The 16,563-nt window shown below is 37.3% G+C and overlaps 2 pseudogenes across 1 annotated transcript; both read right to left on the bottom strand.

Moving 5' to 3' along the window:
• Window positions 1-7,098: 7,098 nt before the first annotated feature.
• Window positions 7,099-16,302, bottom strand: LOC147481796 (serine carboxypeptidase-like 45; annotated as a pseudogene). The gene is made up of 16 exons (XR_015205475.1): window positions 16,005-16,302; window positions 15,772-15,908; window positions 15,208-15,498; window positions 12,300-12,384; window positions 12,064-12,192; window positions 11,845-11,936; window positions 11,676-11,755; window positions 11,282-11,563; window positions 11,039-11,163; window positions 10,047-10,405; window positions 9,788-9,961; window positions 9,482-9,648; window positions 9,230-9,396; window positions 8,717-9,138; window positions 8,423-8,504; window positions 7,099-7,528 (listed from the first exon to the last, which is right to left on the bottom strand). The product of XR_015205475.1 is annotated as a serine carboxypeptidase-like 45 (transcript).
• On the bottom strand, window positions 9,592-10,301 carry LOC147481797 (sucrose synthase pseudogene; annotated as a pseudogene).
• Window positions 16,303-16,563: the final 261 nt, after the last annotated feature.

The following is a 16,563-nucleotide window of genomic DNA, read 5'->3' as shown; positions in this document are numbered from 1 at the left end:
TTCAAGTGTTTTGCATTATGTTGGTGTATAAAGTGGGGTTATAGGGTTTGGAAGTTGTTCATCTTATATCTAACTTATACAATCTAGGTTAGGGTTTAGGGTTTAGAGGCTTAGTCCTTGTATTACAAATGGTTTAGTCATTAATCCTTGAAGCCTTTGAGTGTTTCCTATGCTTTTCAGCTTTTGGGCACTTGAGTTCATTTTTATCGTTGACTATGGCTTTGATCGTTGACCGTTGACTTTTGAGAGTTTGACTTTTTGGCACATTTTCCCAGTTGTTCCATGATGTCCATTTTATGGTCCTTTTGGCTTTATAACACGCCTTTTGAGGTATCAGTTCCTGAATAGGGCTGTATCTGAAAAAAGCGAGAAGAACATGAGTTTTCTACAATCAATCAATCCATCCGGTGTTTTGCATTCATTATAGTGCAAGCTCACACGTTGGTGCATTAAATCTTGTGTTTTGCATTCTTTCTAATGAAAGCTCGCTTGTAGGTACGTTTATTCAATCAATCAAGTGTTTTTCATTCATAATAATGCAAGCTAACACGTAATGTATTCCATCGAGTCTTTTGCATACATTCAATTAATCAAGTGTTTTGCACTCTTTCTAATGAAAACTCCTAGGTATATGCATTTATTCAAGTATTTTGCATTCTGCCGATGTATAAAGTGGGGTCATAGGGTTTGGAAGTTGTTCATCTTATATCTAACTTTTATTATCTAGGCTAGGATTTAGGGTTTAGAGGCATAGTCCTTGTCTTACAAATGGTTTAGTCATTAATCCTTGAAGCCTTGGAGTGTTTCCTGTGCTTTCCAGTTTTTGGGCACTTGAGTTCACTTTTATCGTTGACTATGGCTTTGATTGTTGACCGTTGACTTTTGAGAGTTTGACTTTTTTGCACATTTTCCCAGTTGTTCCATGATGTCCCTTTTAGGGTCCTTTCGGCTTTATAACACGCCTTTTGAGGCATTCGTTCCGGAATAGGGTTGTATCTGGAAAAAGCGAGAAGAACATGAGTTTTCTACAATCAATCAATCCATCAGGTATTTTGCATTCATTATAGTGTGAGCTCACACGTAGGTGCATTCAATCTTGTGTTTTGCATTCTTTCTAACGAAAGCGCGCTTGTAGGTACGTTTATTCAATCAATCAAGTGTTTTTCATTTATTATAATGCAAGCTAACACGTAAGTGTATTCCATCGAGTGTTTCGCATACATTTAATTAATGAAGTGTTTTGCACTCATTCTAATGCAAACTCCTACGTAGATGCATTAATTCAAGTGTTTTGCATTTATGTCGGTGTATAAAGTGGGGTTATAGGGTTTGGAAGTTGTTCATCTTATATCTAACTTATATGATCTAGGCTAGGATTTAGGGTTTAGAGGCTTAGTCCTTGTCTTACAAATGGTTTAGTCATTAATCCTTGAAGCCTTGGAGTGTATCTTGTGCTTTTCAGTTTTTAGGCACTTGAGTTCACTTTTATTGTTGACTATGGCTTTGATCGTTGACCGTTGACTTTTGAGAGTTTTACTTTTTGGCACATTTTCCCAGTTGTTACGTGATGGCCCTTTTAGGGTCCTTTTGCCTCCTTTTGGCTTTATAACACGCTTTTTGATGTATTAGTTTCGGAATATGGCTGTATCAGGAAAAAGCGAGAAGAACATGAGTTTTCTACAATCACTCAATCCACCCGGTGTTTTGCATTCATTATAGTGCAAGCTCACACGTAGGTGCATTTAATCTTGTGTTTTGCATTCTTTCTAACGAAAATTCGCTTGTAGGTACATTTATTTAATCAATCAAGTGTTTTTCATTCATTAAAATGCAAGCTAACACGTAAGTGTATTCCATCGAGTGTTTCGCATACATTCAATTAATCAAGTGTTTTGCACTCATTCTAATGCAAACTCCTACGTAGATGCATTTATTCAAGTGTTTTGCATTCTATCTGTGTATAAAGTGGGGTTATAGGGTTTGGAAGTTGTTCATCTTATATCTGACTTATATGATCAAGGCTAGGATTTAGGGTTTAGAGGTTTAGTCTTTGTCTTACAAATGGTTTAGTCATTAATCCTTGAAGCCTTGGAGTGTTTCCTGTGCTTTTTAGTTTTTGGGCACTTGAGTTCACTTTTATCGTTGACTATGGCTTTGATCGTTGACTGTTGACTTTTGAGAGTTTGAATTTTTGGCACATTTTCCCAGTTGTTCCATGATGTCCCTTTTAGGTTCTTTTTGGCTCTATAAGCGAGAAGAACATGAGTTTTCTACAATCAATCCATCCATCCGGTGTTATGCATTCATTATAGTGCAAACTCACACGTAGGTGCATTCAATCTTGTATTTTTCATTCTTTCTAACGCATGCTCGCTTGTAGGTACGTTCATTCAATCAATCAACTGTTTTTCATTCATTATAATGCAAACTAACACGTAAGTGTATTCCACTAAGTGTTTCCTATACATTCAATCAATCAAGTGTTCTGTATTCATTCTAATACAAACTCCTAGGTAAATGCATTTAGTCAACTGTTTTGCATTCTGTCGGTGTATAAAGTGGGGGGTTTGGAAGTTGTTCATCTTAGATCTAACTTATATGATCTTGGCTAGGGTTTAAGGTTTAGAAGCGTAGTCCTTGTCTTACATAGGGTTTAGTTATTGATCCTTGAAGCCTTAGAGTGTTTCCTGTGCTTTCGAGTTTTTGGGCCCTTTAGTTCACTTTTATCGTTAACTATGGGTTTGATCGTTGACCGTTGACTTTTGAGTGTTTGACTTTTTGGCACATTTTCCCAGTTGTTCCATGATGTCCCTTTTAGGGTCCTTTTGTCTCTTTTTGGCTCTATAACATGCCTTTTGAGGTATTAGTTCCGAAATAGGGCTGTATCTGAAAAAAGCAATAAGAACATGAGTTTTCTACAATCAATCAATCCTTCCGGTGTTTTGCATTCATTATAGTGCAAGCTCACATGTAGGTGCATTAAATCTTGTGTTTTGCATTCTTTCTAACGCATGCTCGCTTGTAGGTACGTTCATTCAATCAATTAAGTGTTTTTCATTCATTATAATGCAAGCTCACACGTAAGTGTATTCCATCAAGTGTTTCCCATACATTCAATCAATCAAGTGTTCTGTATTCATTCTAATGCAAACTCCCAGGTAGATACATTTAGTCAAGTCTTTTGCATTCTCTCGGTGTATAAACTGTGGTTTGGAAGTTGTTTGTCTTAGATCTAACTTATATGATCTTGGCAAGGGTTTAAGGTTTAGAAGCTTAGTCCCTGTCTTACATAGGGTTTAGTCATTCATCCTTGAAGCCTTAGAGTGTTTCCTGTGCTTTCAAGTTTTTGGGCCCTTTAGTTCACTTTTATCGTTGTCTATTTCTTTGATCGTTGACTTTTGACAGTTTAACTTTTTGGCACTTTTTCCCAGTTGTTCCATGATGTCCTTTTTAGGATCTTTTTGTCTCCTTTTGCCCCTATAACACGACTTTTGAGGTATTAGTTCCAGAATTGGGCTGTATTTGGAAAAAGCGAGAAGAACATGACTTTTCTACAATCAATCAATCCATCCGGTGTTTTGCATTTATTATAGTACAAGCTCACACGTAGGTGCATTCAATCTTGTGTTTTGCATTCTTTCTAATGCAAACTCGCTTATAGGTACGTTCGTTCAATCAATCAAGTGTTTTTCATTCATTATAATGTAAGCTTACACGTAAGTGTATCCCATCAAGTGTTCTCTATTCATTCTAATGCAAACTCCCAGGTAGATGCATTTAGTCAAGTGTTTTGTATTCTGTCGGTGTATAAAGTAGGGTTATGGGGTTTGGAAGTAGTTCATCTTAGATCTAACTTATATGATCTTTGCAAGGTTTTAGGGTTTAGAAGCTTAGTCCTTGGCTTACAAAAGGATTAGTCATTGATCCATGAAGCCTTGGAGTGTTTCCTGTGCTTTTGAGTTTTTGGACCCTTTAGTTCACTTTTATCGTTGTCTATTTCTTTGATCGTTGACCGTTGACTTTTGACAGTTTGACTTTTTGGCACTTTTTACCAGTTGTTCCATGATGTCTTTTTTAGGATCGTTTTGTCTCCTTTTTTCTCTATAACAAGCCTTTTGAGGTATTAGTTCCAGAATAGGGTTGTATCTGGAAAAAGCGATAAGAACATAAATTTTCTACAATCAATCAATCCATCTGGTGTTTTGCATTCATTATAGTGCAAGCTCACATGTAGGTGCATTCAATCTTGTGTTTTGCATTCTTTCTAACGCAAGCTCGGTTGTAGGTACGTTCATTTAATCAATCAAGTGTTTTTCATTCATTATAATGCAAGCTCACACGTAAGTGTATTCCACCAAGTTTTTTGCATACATTCAATCAATCAAGTGTTGTGCATTCATTCTTATGCAAACTCCCACGTAGATGTATTTAGTCAAGTGTTTTGCATTCTGTCGGTGTATAAAGTTTGGTTATAGAGTTTGGAAGTTGTCTTACATCTAACTTATATGATCTAGGCAAGGGTTAAAGGTTTAGGGTTTAGAGGCTTTGTCCTTGTCTTACAAATGGTTTAGTCATTGATTCTTGAAGCCTAAGTGTGTTTCCAGTGCTTTTGAGTTTTTGGGCCCTTAAGTTTACTTTTATCGTTGAATATGGCTTTGATCGTTGACCGTTTACTTTTGACAGTTTGACTTTTTGGCACTTTTTCCCAGTTGTTCCATGATGTCCCTTTTAGGGTCCTTTTGGCTCTATAACACGCCTTTTGAGGTATTACTTCTAGAATAGGGCTGTATCTGGAAAAAATGATAAAACATGAGTTTTCTACAATCAATCAATCCATCCGGTGTTTTGCGTTCATTATAGTGCAAACTCACACGTAGATGCATTCAATCGTGTGTTTTGCATTCGTTCTAACGCAAGCTTGCTTGTAGATATGTTCATTCAATCAATCAAGTCCTTTTCATTCTTTATAATGCAAGCTCACACGTAAGTGTATTCCATCGAGTGTTTCGCATATATTCAATTAATCAAGTGTTTTGCAGTCATTCTAATGCAAACTCCTACGTAGATGCATATATTCAATTGTTTTACAATCTGTCGGTGTATAAAGTGGGGTTATGGGGTTTGGAAGTTGTTCATCTTAGATCTAACTTATATGATCTTGGCTAGGGTTTAGGGTTTAGAAACTTAGTCCTTGTCTTACATAGGGTTTAGTCATTGATCCTTGGAGCCTTAGAGTGTTTCCTATGCTTTCGTGTTTTTGGGCCCTTTAGTTCACTTTTATCATTGACTATGGGTTTGATCACTGACCGTTGACTTTTGACAGTTTGACTTTTTGGCACATTTTCCCAGTTGTTCCATGATGTCCCTTTTAGGGTCCTTTTGTCCCCTTTTGGCTCTATAACACGCCTTTTGAAGTATTAGTTCCGCAATAGGGCAGTATCTGGAAAAAGCGATAAGAACATGAGTTTTCTACAATCAATCAATCCATCCGGTGTTTTGCATTCATTATAGTGCAAGCTCACACATAGGTGCATTCAATCTTGTGTTTTGCATTCGTTCTAACGCAAGCTTGCTTGTAGGTTTGTCCATTCAATCAATCAAGTGTTTTTCATTCATTATAATGCAAACTCACACGTAAGTGTATTCCACCAAGTGTTTCCCATACATTCAATCGATCAAGTGTTCTGTATTCATTCTAATGCAAACTCCTAGGTAGATGCATTTAGTCAAGTGTTTTGCATTCTGTAGGTGTATAAAGTGGGGTTATGGGTTTGGAAGTTGTTCACCTTAGATCTAACTTATATGATCTTGGCTAGGGTTTAGGGTTTAGAAGCTTAGTCCTTGTCTTACATAGTGTTTAGTCATTGATCGTTGAAGCCTTAAAGTGTTTCCTGTGCTTTCGAGTTTTTGGGTCCTTTAGTTCACTTTTCTCGTTGTCTATTTCTTTGATCGTTGATCGTTGACTTTTGACAATTTGACTTTTTGGCACATTTTCCCAGTTGTTCCATAATGTCCCTTTTATGGTCCTTTTGTCTCCTTTTGGCTCTATAGCACGCCTTTTGAGGTATTAGTTCCGGAATAGGGCTGTATTTGGAAAAAAGCGATAAGCACATGAGTGTTATACAATCAATCAATCCATCCGGTGTTTTGCATTCATTATAGTGCAAGCTCACACGTAGGTGCATTTAATCTTGTGTTTTGCATTCTTTCTAATGCATGCTCGTTTGTAGGTATGTTCATTCAATCAATCAAGTGTTTTTCATTCATTATAATGCCAGCTCACAGGTTATGTATTTCATTCAATCAATCAAGTGTATTCCATCAAGTGTTTCCCGTACATTCAATCAATCAAGTGTTATGTATTCATTCTAATGCAAATTCCCAGATAGATGCATTTTGTCAAGTGTTTTGCATTCTGTCGGTGTATAAAGTGTGGTTATAGTCGCCAAAGGTATTACCCGACAGACCAAAACTGCTACATGACCGTCGGAAAACACTCGGTCGGCATAGCTTTCCGACAGTTATGAACAGTCAGAACAGGTCGTTGGGGTTTATGATCTTTACCGACGGATATTCCCACTACTTTGGACCGTCGGGTATTATCACGCCAAGAACCGTCGAATAATATGGATCGGCCATTTGTTAACCGTCGGGTAGGCTTCTTTGCATCACTAGCCGTCCGGATAGGACAACTGTTATAGTCAGTCCGGATATTCTAGCCTGTCACTATCCGGCCGGATAGGACCCGATCTTATAAAGTCGTCCGGATAGGTCCGTCGGGGTAGTTTACTACTAGACAGTTGGTATCCATCGGGTATTAGTTTTTTGTTTTAAAAAAAAATATTGGTTGTAGTAATTCTTTGGTATCCCAATCCCAACACTACATTCTTTACCCTCCAATTACATCTTGAAGGTTCCCACTCAAATGCTACAAGCGCCAATGTATTCATAAAGAAACAATTAGAACAACAAAATGCTAAAATTAAAACACTCTGCTCAAAAACATTGAATAGTTTGCGACTTGCATGACTACAATAATCTTGCCTCACATGACTGATCAAAGGAGAAACAGGACTTCAAGCTAAGATAGGAACAATATCGGGGCAAAATTTAAATTTAAGACTGAACAAATAGCCCTTAGTGTATTGCTAAAGCTATTCCAAATAACTTACAAGGTAATGGTTTTACTAAAACTAACATTTACAAAGTATGAAATTAAATCTAAGACAACACTCACCCTATATCACATAGCAGGCCTCCTCCACCATGTTGCTTCCTTTTCTAGGGCAAACAGAACGCCCCCTACAGCTAAGCGAAAAACAGCACATACACCTGAAGCTGCTCCACATATAATCAGATCCATATTGTCCCTGTCGTTATTGAAGTAACGTAACCAACGCCATTTCAAGCAGTATTTGTCTAGTCCACCTTGGCCTAGCAAGGAAGCAATGCAGGAATTGATGTGCACCAGTGGCCCTTCTTTTCCCAGTTCTAGACCAGCAGAGATAGCACAAATGCTTCCAATTATCTGCAAAGATGAGTAAGAAAAGGTTTTTTAAGATCATCTATATCTAATTATCCATTTTTTGAATAGTGACAAACACATGAAACTGCCAGGGTGTTCATGGGAACAACTGTTACTGAGCCAGAGAATAGTTACGAGTTGTCTACTTCTAGTTCATTCTCATACTTGCTACATGTAAAGCTCATACGGACATCAAGGAGGGCTGTGGGGGTTTCCAGGTCATTAGAACGTGATGCATGGCACTATAGGCCAGGATTTTTTACTCCAAACATGTTCTTGATACTCTTAACCCAAAACTGTAATTCATATAAACGCATTAGAATAGTATACAATCACGTAAGGTCTAAACTTTAGTAAAATCCTAATGCTAAACGCAACAATACAAACACCAAAAGCAGCAACCGATGGATACAATTTAGCATAAAATAATAATTCATATAAACGCATTGAAAAAGTATACAATCACCTATGGTCAAAACTTTGCATAAAACCCTGAGGCTTTAATACAACACCACAAGCAGCAAGCGATGGATGCCCGTAGCGTCTGTAGAAATGGGACGATACATCTGTATGGTGGAGTTCTACACCCTTTCTTCCAAATACTTGCATCCATTACTAACAATAATGTCACTCACTCATGCCATCACTCACATCAAGATCACTAAAACAATTTGGATACAAAAATAACAACCATAAATGGAAGTGCTAATTTTGTTTTGACTCCAATCAAATTTTACTCGGATGAAAAGGGGGGAGAACAAAAAATGTTTCTGTTCTGTACCTTGTGAATTCAAGGTTCAGACACATATTTGTATGGTACAGAGGTAACCAGTTAAAACATTTATAAATATCAGATGTGTGTAATCCAACAACCCATGAATATCACAGACAATTTACCTTGACTGAACCATAGAAATCAAGAAATCCAAGAGCTTGAGAACGTCTGATGGAGTCAAAAGGAGATTGAATTTGCAATAACCTGAGAGAATCCAATGTGCTGATCAGTACAGTACAGAAAATGGCATTGGCAACAAATGACCAGTAATATCCTTCAAGTTAACAGATACACAGCACAGGCATATTAACATCTAAAGACAAAGAATACATGCCTGGCCTTGGAAATTAATTAAAATTTTAGTAAAACTTTACTTTAACCCTATTTTGTTAGGATAAGACATAAGAGTGACAAACCTTTTCGTCCCGCGTGTGCAAGCAATCCAACAATAATACACGGTCATCAGCACGTAGTGCCTTCTTAAGCAACACATGAACTAAATCTGCACTTGGTGGCTTAGTGCTGGGAGAAGTCATCTCTATTTCGGGAGTTTTGACTTTATCATCTTCAAGTAACTCTAAACTTGCAAGTTTCTCACCAATGGTAGGTTCATTCAAATCATCTTCAACAGGTAGTACATCCGCATTTTCCACAGCTCTCTTCTTCTTCTTCTTATTTTTTAGCTTTCTTTCTTCGTGGATTGAAGTATCATTTGTTGATATCAAATCCTCCAAATTATCAACACCCATCTTTCTTTGCAAGCAAGAATAATGAATAAAAAGGATGCACACCTTTTCTCCTCAACAAAACGAGCCACTGCAAGAAACTTGAATCCCAGCTGTCAAAGTTGAAGATAATGAGGTGATATTGAACAAAGAAAACATAGTGAGTCACATAACGGAAAATTGGACTTTGTACACGTTCATTACCATAAAGAATAAAAAAGTGGAGACGCATACATATACCCCTAAAGAAATGGTGCAGAACAGACAAAGATGAACGTGCACCGCATGTATATGATGCCAACGAGGAAGCACAAACAGAGAGGAAATGAGAAGAGACCGCACATTGTCCATACTGTCCAACAGTGTCCTTGCTGTAAGAATTTAGAAGAAAAAAGGTCAAATATTAGGTCTGAAAATTAAAAGACCATAAAGTTAGTATGCATCTAGTGAACATACCTTCCAACAATCTCCTGGAATGTACTAGTGATGATGAAATCTGTATGGTTCATGGCATATAAATCAGTTGTGAACTGGCATGAGAAGTGGTACTTCTCTTCAAAGTTTTTCTAGTATATGTCAGAATCAGGATACTTTGTTTTCTCAAGAGCATGGGCAATGGTGCACTGCAGAAAAATACATACAAAGAAAAATTAGTTTCTTAGAGTGCATGAAACGGCAATGAGAAAATGGCTTTGAGCTACCAATAATTCTTCTCCAGTTACCTGTGTGACTAGATGAGATGAGCATAAAAGAAAGTCTAACCTCAGTAAATGTCTCCAAGTATGGCCATACTTCAATCCTTGAAATCCATTTGCAGAGAATTCCTTTCTCAGTTCTGAAAGGAACTCGGAGAATATGTGAATGCTCTGTACCATAAACTTTCTCAAGACGCTGATTGCAAGTCGTCCCTACTGCATCAGGTAGAAGACGCTTCACCTGGATTCAAATGCACAAATGAGAATAAAAAAGAACAAAAAGGTACTAATTAGCATTATATCCAGATAAGTGTCCGAAATATTACAATGAGTATTCAGGGTACAATATCCAGTCCTTGCTACTTAATGCGAAGAAGCATCTCACTCTCCATATAGCAAAGTTTCCCTAACTAGATCTTGCAAGTCCTCTGTTGAGTTCACTCCTTGAAAGCATGAGAGTGAGACCCCAAGGGAAACCTCTGAAAAAATGCCTAGCCCAAGAGTTGTAAAGGCCGAGCCAGGAGTTTTGCCCCACGTTGTAGACAAGAAGGTACTTAGCCTACTCTTATTGCTGCTATCATTGATACTTCACCTGTAAACTAGGACTGGGATTCCGGCTTTGACAATTCAGCCTACGACGTTGATCGTGGGTATCTCTTCGTTAAGTACATCATAATCCAGGATGCTGCATACATGTTAAGAAAGAATTAAACAATTATTCACTTCACTTGAGAAGATATGGATCCAAGAAATCCCAGCACTACAAAAGAAAGAGGGTACCAATAAAAAAAAAGCCAATGAATAGCTTATTTAGAGAGAACATAAAGCTTAATCTGCAGGTGCCGACTAGCAAAGCCGGTAAAACCTTTGGGTGATGATACTAGAGGTCTGGGGCTCGAACTCCGCTAGCATCAAAGAGTTACTGATCTCATTTAAAACAGGCTTGCCAACCAAAAAAAAAAAAAAAACATAAAACTTAACATGATAATAGCTTCTTCGTAAGAGCTTTGTAGTGTTAATATACACTTACAGTATACTTGGTGGAGAGTAATCGCCACAAGGATTCTAAAAAAGGATCCTCATGAAATAGACTCCTAATGTTCATAGGAGTTTGGTTCGTCCGTTACGACTGTTAGCTTTATGATTCTAATGTTAGAGTTGATTAGTTATATATTCTCCTTTCATGAGGTACTCATCAAGTCAACATTCTGAACTAGTGGCACAATGGTGCTTACCTGTTTTAAGGTTAATGCCAAGAGTACACTCTTCACAAATGCTCTAACTGTATAATTTGCTGGACTAAGGTTAGAGATTTTACCTGCTGCAAACTGTCCACCTGTTTACTCCCACGAGACAGGCATGGAAAGCTTTCTGTACATCATTTCGGTTCAAATAATTTACAGTTTCATCTTCAATGCAGACATCAGCACTCTGAGTGACTTGCTGTGGATTAGAATGAAGCCGAAATTGACATTGTAAGATATATTGAGGGACAAGAAAGAAAAGGGGTAAACTAAATCAGTTCATTAGAGAAGAGTAGAAATACTATGGATCAACTCACTTGGGGACTGATAATCTTGGATTGTGAGAAGACCGATGATGTGCAAACATCTAGGGTGACATCGTACTTATCTACAAATCTACTTGTTTCTTTACCCACTTGGGACATTACCATTGAGCATATAGGGGAAACAGATTCCCTGTAGTATTCGCTCACATATCGACAATAATTACAAGCTGACGTGAAAATTTTGTATGCAGCATCTGATATCAATCCATGAGACTAGAAGTACTCAGCTCTTGAATTGAAATCTGTCTCAAATTCCAGCACAGGATTGCCCAACTGGAATGGAAAATTAAGACATCAGCTCAAACAAAATCATCCAACAAGATTTATGTTTAATTTATTATCATTCCAAATAAACTCCTTAAGTTGAATTCTTTTAGCTACTTACAGCAATTCCTTTCAAATTAAACAACATTTTCTTTTTGTTTAATTGAATCATCAGCTCTGCAAGTTGTGGGATATAATGCCCTGGTAATTGCAACATACTCGTAATCAGTCTTGCTCTTATGTTCTACGATGAACAAATGATGATGAGATTGACAAACATTCTAGTTTACCTGCATAGCTTTCCCCGGTAATAAATAGTTTCGTTTGATGTACTGCGGAAACTTATCAAACCAATGTAGCAAAAATAGAAGATTATCCCTGGCTTAAGCATCCAAATTCGCAACAGTTTCCTCAAAGAGATTTTTGGTAATCTAAATACAAATGGACTTTAATTTGAATCCAAGTAGTAGCACTTAAAATGTATCACAAACTAACTTCATTTCAAGTACTGTCAATAAGTAATTGTTCAAAGTGATGAGACATGCCTGTTATCTTGTCATCTACAGTCTCAAAAGAGGTTTGAATGGAGAAAGAGAATCCAACACCCACTGGAGTCTCCAAGTATAACATATTTGCTTCTGCAGAACAAATGTGAATCAAGTATCAATTTGCAAAGCTGATCTTAAACCACTCATTGTACATAAATGTTAAGAGAAAGTACATTCAAGAGAAATTAGATGGATACCTTTATTCCAGCTATGCTCATTTCTCACCAAAACCTTTCCACTTGGTCTAAAAGGCCCATTTTCAGAAAATGCTCCAACCAGGACCTACAAAGAAAACAGAAAGATATTTGAATCTTCTCATAGGAACATAGAAAAAGAAAAAGAGTTTGCTCCTTCTTTCCCCTACACATAAACGTCTTATAATTAAGTGAGGCGGAAGTGCTGACCTCCGTTCAACTAGAGAACAAGAGGCTTTAAAGCTGGATCCATCTCTGCTTCAACAAAGTAGTAAAATAGAGATCTTTTTTTCTTCACATCTATAGTAACATAGCATAAATACTACTGGAAGCTAACATGGGGTTGCCCAGGCAGCACAGTTATTTTGTCCGATAGAGCTGGAAATGACTCTACATTCATAAAAAGCATTGGCTGAAGCAGTGCTAGTACTACAACCATGGTTTTCCATTACAGTGCATGCATTATTTCAGGTAGAAAGAATGTAGTAGGAAGAGGGAAGTGTAGAGGTAAATAAAGATTTGAGATGCTTCCCAGTGTGAAGCGTGAACTGTGGAGGGACTTACAATGCTAACTCTAGGCATACATTAAGCTAACTCTACGCATACACTAACCTAATATTCAGTACCAAAATGGAGTACAAAATTAGATGAAACTAGAGTCAAACACATATATTAATACATCTTTTAAAAGGAAAACACATCTTAAATAATTTCCCAAAAAACCACATACTCATGTTTTGGAATAAATCAATGCAATGAACAGCTTATATTTTTCGCAATTATATTAGATACAACCAAGCTAAATATAAAGTCATCTTATAAGTTATAACCTCTATACATGTATAAAAAGCTAATTAGTTTACCAAGAAGTTAACACGTAATAAACAAAACCTCAAGTTGGTTTATGACCATCAAAACACAACAAGTTTCAACAAATCTAAACCATTTAACACATAGTAATCCAAAAAAGAAACTAAACCCACAGTTGGTATTACTTAAATCCTACTTATAAAACACTAAAAACGCAAAACAAACATGACAGTAGTACTTTAATGAGGAACAACAACAATAGTACCGTCAATAGTAGTACTTTCATGAGGCTTAATCAAGATACAGAAAGTTTACTAGAAAACTAGAAAACATGTAATGAAATAAAAAAAATAGGTTCAATCCAATTTCAAGAACTAAAACGTTGATGAAGTATTTGTTTAACAGAAGAGGAACGCTTACTTGCAGAGGTGAAGTTGTACAACACAACTACTACAAAAAAACCAAATGCAAAAGGAAAAAAATCAAATTTTAATCAAAATAATCAAAATAATCAAATTTATTACCTTGATGGCTTATAAATTTTAACCAATTATTTACCTTGATGACTTCAACCTGATGAAGTGTTACAAAACAACTTACAAAATCGTCAAAACAAGAGATTATTCGTATTGATCCAATTAAAACTTGATTTTACATTGAATTGAATGTGACTGAGAGAGAGAGTGAGTGAGAGGGAGTAAGGGATTTGAGAAGGTGTTACCTTCTTGAAGCGTGAGTGAGAGGAAGGCAATCGACAGCAAGATTGAGTGAGAGGGATAATAGTTAGGGTTTTCTTTATTTTTTGATTTTTTCAGAAAATTTAGGGTGGGAACTGAAATTGGTTTGGCGCCCTGATAATTGGAAGAGACCGGTTCCTCTATAACCGGGTACAGAGATTGATCTCTGTACCACACACACACATCTCGGAGCACACACACAGGTATCGAGGCACACACACCTATCTCGGATTCGGATCAACGACGAGATAACACAGTTACAGAGATGATCTCTGTACTCGGTTGTAGAGATCTCGATCTCTAATTGGAATAGATATGCCAACGGCTGAAACTCGCAATAACAAATCGGACAGTTAATAAGTACAACAAAAATTTAATCAAAAGTCGGCATATTTATGGCGTCTGTCGGAAAGAAATGAGGGTTAAAAATCGTCAAACTATCCGACGGATAAAAGCTCGCATAACTGTCGGTTATAACCAAAACACATGAAGTGCTGGAAGAACTCACTGGACGGATGGCAAAATAATACCCGATGGATAAACTTTGCAGGGAACGTCCTACAGACGGGAACCGTCGGGTAATCTCTATGGGGTTTGTTGGGTAAACTCATTTTTTTGGTAGTGTGACATAACTATATATGAATATGAAACAACTTACTGCAGTTAGTTCTTTTGCATTTTTCTTCACATGTACAATGAAAGATTAGAAAATAATCATCCCCAAAGAATTAAGAGTATTATGGTGCTTACACAGTTCTAACAAAACTATAAATCAACAGTATGTATCAAGAAATCAGTGCCGACATTCAAGAAAAGATGCATCTAGCATAACATAATAAATCAAGAAAACTATAGCAACATTGTCTAAACACACTGAATCAACAAATTAAAAAGGAAACTGCAAAATAGTCTTAATAATCCACCAACACCCAAGTGTGGGATTAAAGTCCTAATCAACCTGTAAAACCAATCCGACGTTGCAGACCTAGTTAAGTTCTATTTCTTTTCTTTTTGTTGAGTACCCAAGTTCCCTCACAGTCCCGACGCTCATACACTTCATCACCCTAATCACCTTCCACTTCATCACCCTAATCACCTTCCACTTCATCAACTACCCCGCACTTGCAAAAGGTGGTGGTGGAGTGGTCACATTGCTAAGATCTTCCTCACCATTACACTTGGAGTCATGAAATCCACGAGGAGGTACTCTCAAAACCACATACTAGTTATTGTCACTTGATTCTCGAGCATAAAAAATAGGTTCAACATGGGATGCAAGAATAAAAGGGATCCTGCTTGTGTGTTAAACTCTAATGCAGATTGACTAACGTCAATCCCTCTTCAACTTTGACCCCACTTCGTACGTTTGCCCAATCACACTTGAATAGCAGATATTGAAATGTACCATAATCTAGCAAAATTATTTCCTTGATCACACCATAATAGGTCACAACTTGCTCGATTTGCCTGTTGTCCTTAGCACTTGCCCTACATAAGCTACTAGCGGGCAGTGATACTCCGGAGTTTTGAGTTCCTTTCTTACCATCCTTAGTGTGGAAGCGGTGGCCATTTATCACATAACCTTTATAGCTCACAACATCAGGATCTGGACCATCAGAAAGCGAATCTAACAAGCTAGATACAGGCTTCACTTTCTTCTCATTTTCAAGTACATAAAAAAAAAAAAGACATAGTCAAGTACTCGCAAAGAGTAAATACCCTAAAAGTTTATAAAACGTAAAAGTAAATCAGATCCTCACCTCTTGCTTAAACCACTCATTGAAATATTTGACATGCCTTTTTTTTTTTTTTTTTTTTTTTTTGGTAGGTAAGCAGGGTTTTTAGAGAGGTCCCTTACGCCTTTTCATAAATAAATAATAGAGTTTTTACATTCTTGCATATTCCGTGCCTATAACATCCTCATATACAATTTTCTTAACATCTTCAGAAAATGAGCTAGGTACTATCTCTATGAAGCTATGATTAGGAATATTGGCAGCCAGTGCGTCTGCCAATTTATTAGCTTCCCTATATACATGGACAATAGAAAATGCTTCCAATTTCCCTATATAGTAGTGTATATCATCCATTATATTCTTTGCCTGCCATGGGTATTGATTTTGGGCCTAGCTATGGGCCTTCAGGAATGAGACCACATTACTGGAATCTGTCTGGGCTTTAATCCTTACTATGTTGTGGGCTTCAGCCAACTTAATCCCGTGCATTAAGCCTTGTAGCTCAATGATTGCGATACTTTTGAAGTCTGTTCTTCCCTTTGCTGCCGCCAAAACTTCTCCACTATGATTCCTTATCACTGCTGACCACCCACCTTGCGTTCCTTGCAATGTCCCGTCGGTATTCAAGATGCTTACATCTTCTCCACCTCTCTCCCATTTGCACCACCTGACATGAGTCCTCTCGAGTTCAATGTGTAAACTCCACAACTGTTCCAGTCGCATTTTACTTGGTCCTTCCTTGAGCTTGTACTGACATGATTGAAGCTTCGTCTTTGCATCATTCAATACCACCTGTATAATGTGCTCTGCTGCTACCTGCTTATTCTGAAACACCCTTCGATTCCGTTCTTGCCGATCTCATATACAAACCCATTAAAAATCAACTTCAGTGTATCTTTCTCGCAACCCGTCCCTTTTGCTTTCTCGATCACCCATTTGATCTCCTCTCGCCATGTCTGACTTCTTTGCTTCCTATACCCCACC

Source organism: Coptis chinensis, chromosome 8, assembly GCF_015680905.1.
Source record: "Coptis chinensis isolate HL-2020 chromosome 8, ASM1568090v1, whole genome shotgun sequence".
Lineage (NCBI taxonomy): Eukaryota > Viridiplantae > Streptophyta > Magnoliopsida > Ranunculales > Ranunculaceae > Coptis > Coptis chinensis.
The sequence above is the reverse complement of the archived record's forward strand: the minus strand, read 5'-3'. Positions and strand labels throughout refer to the sequence as shown.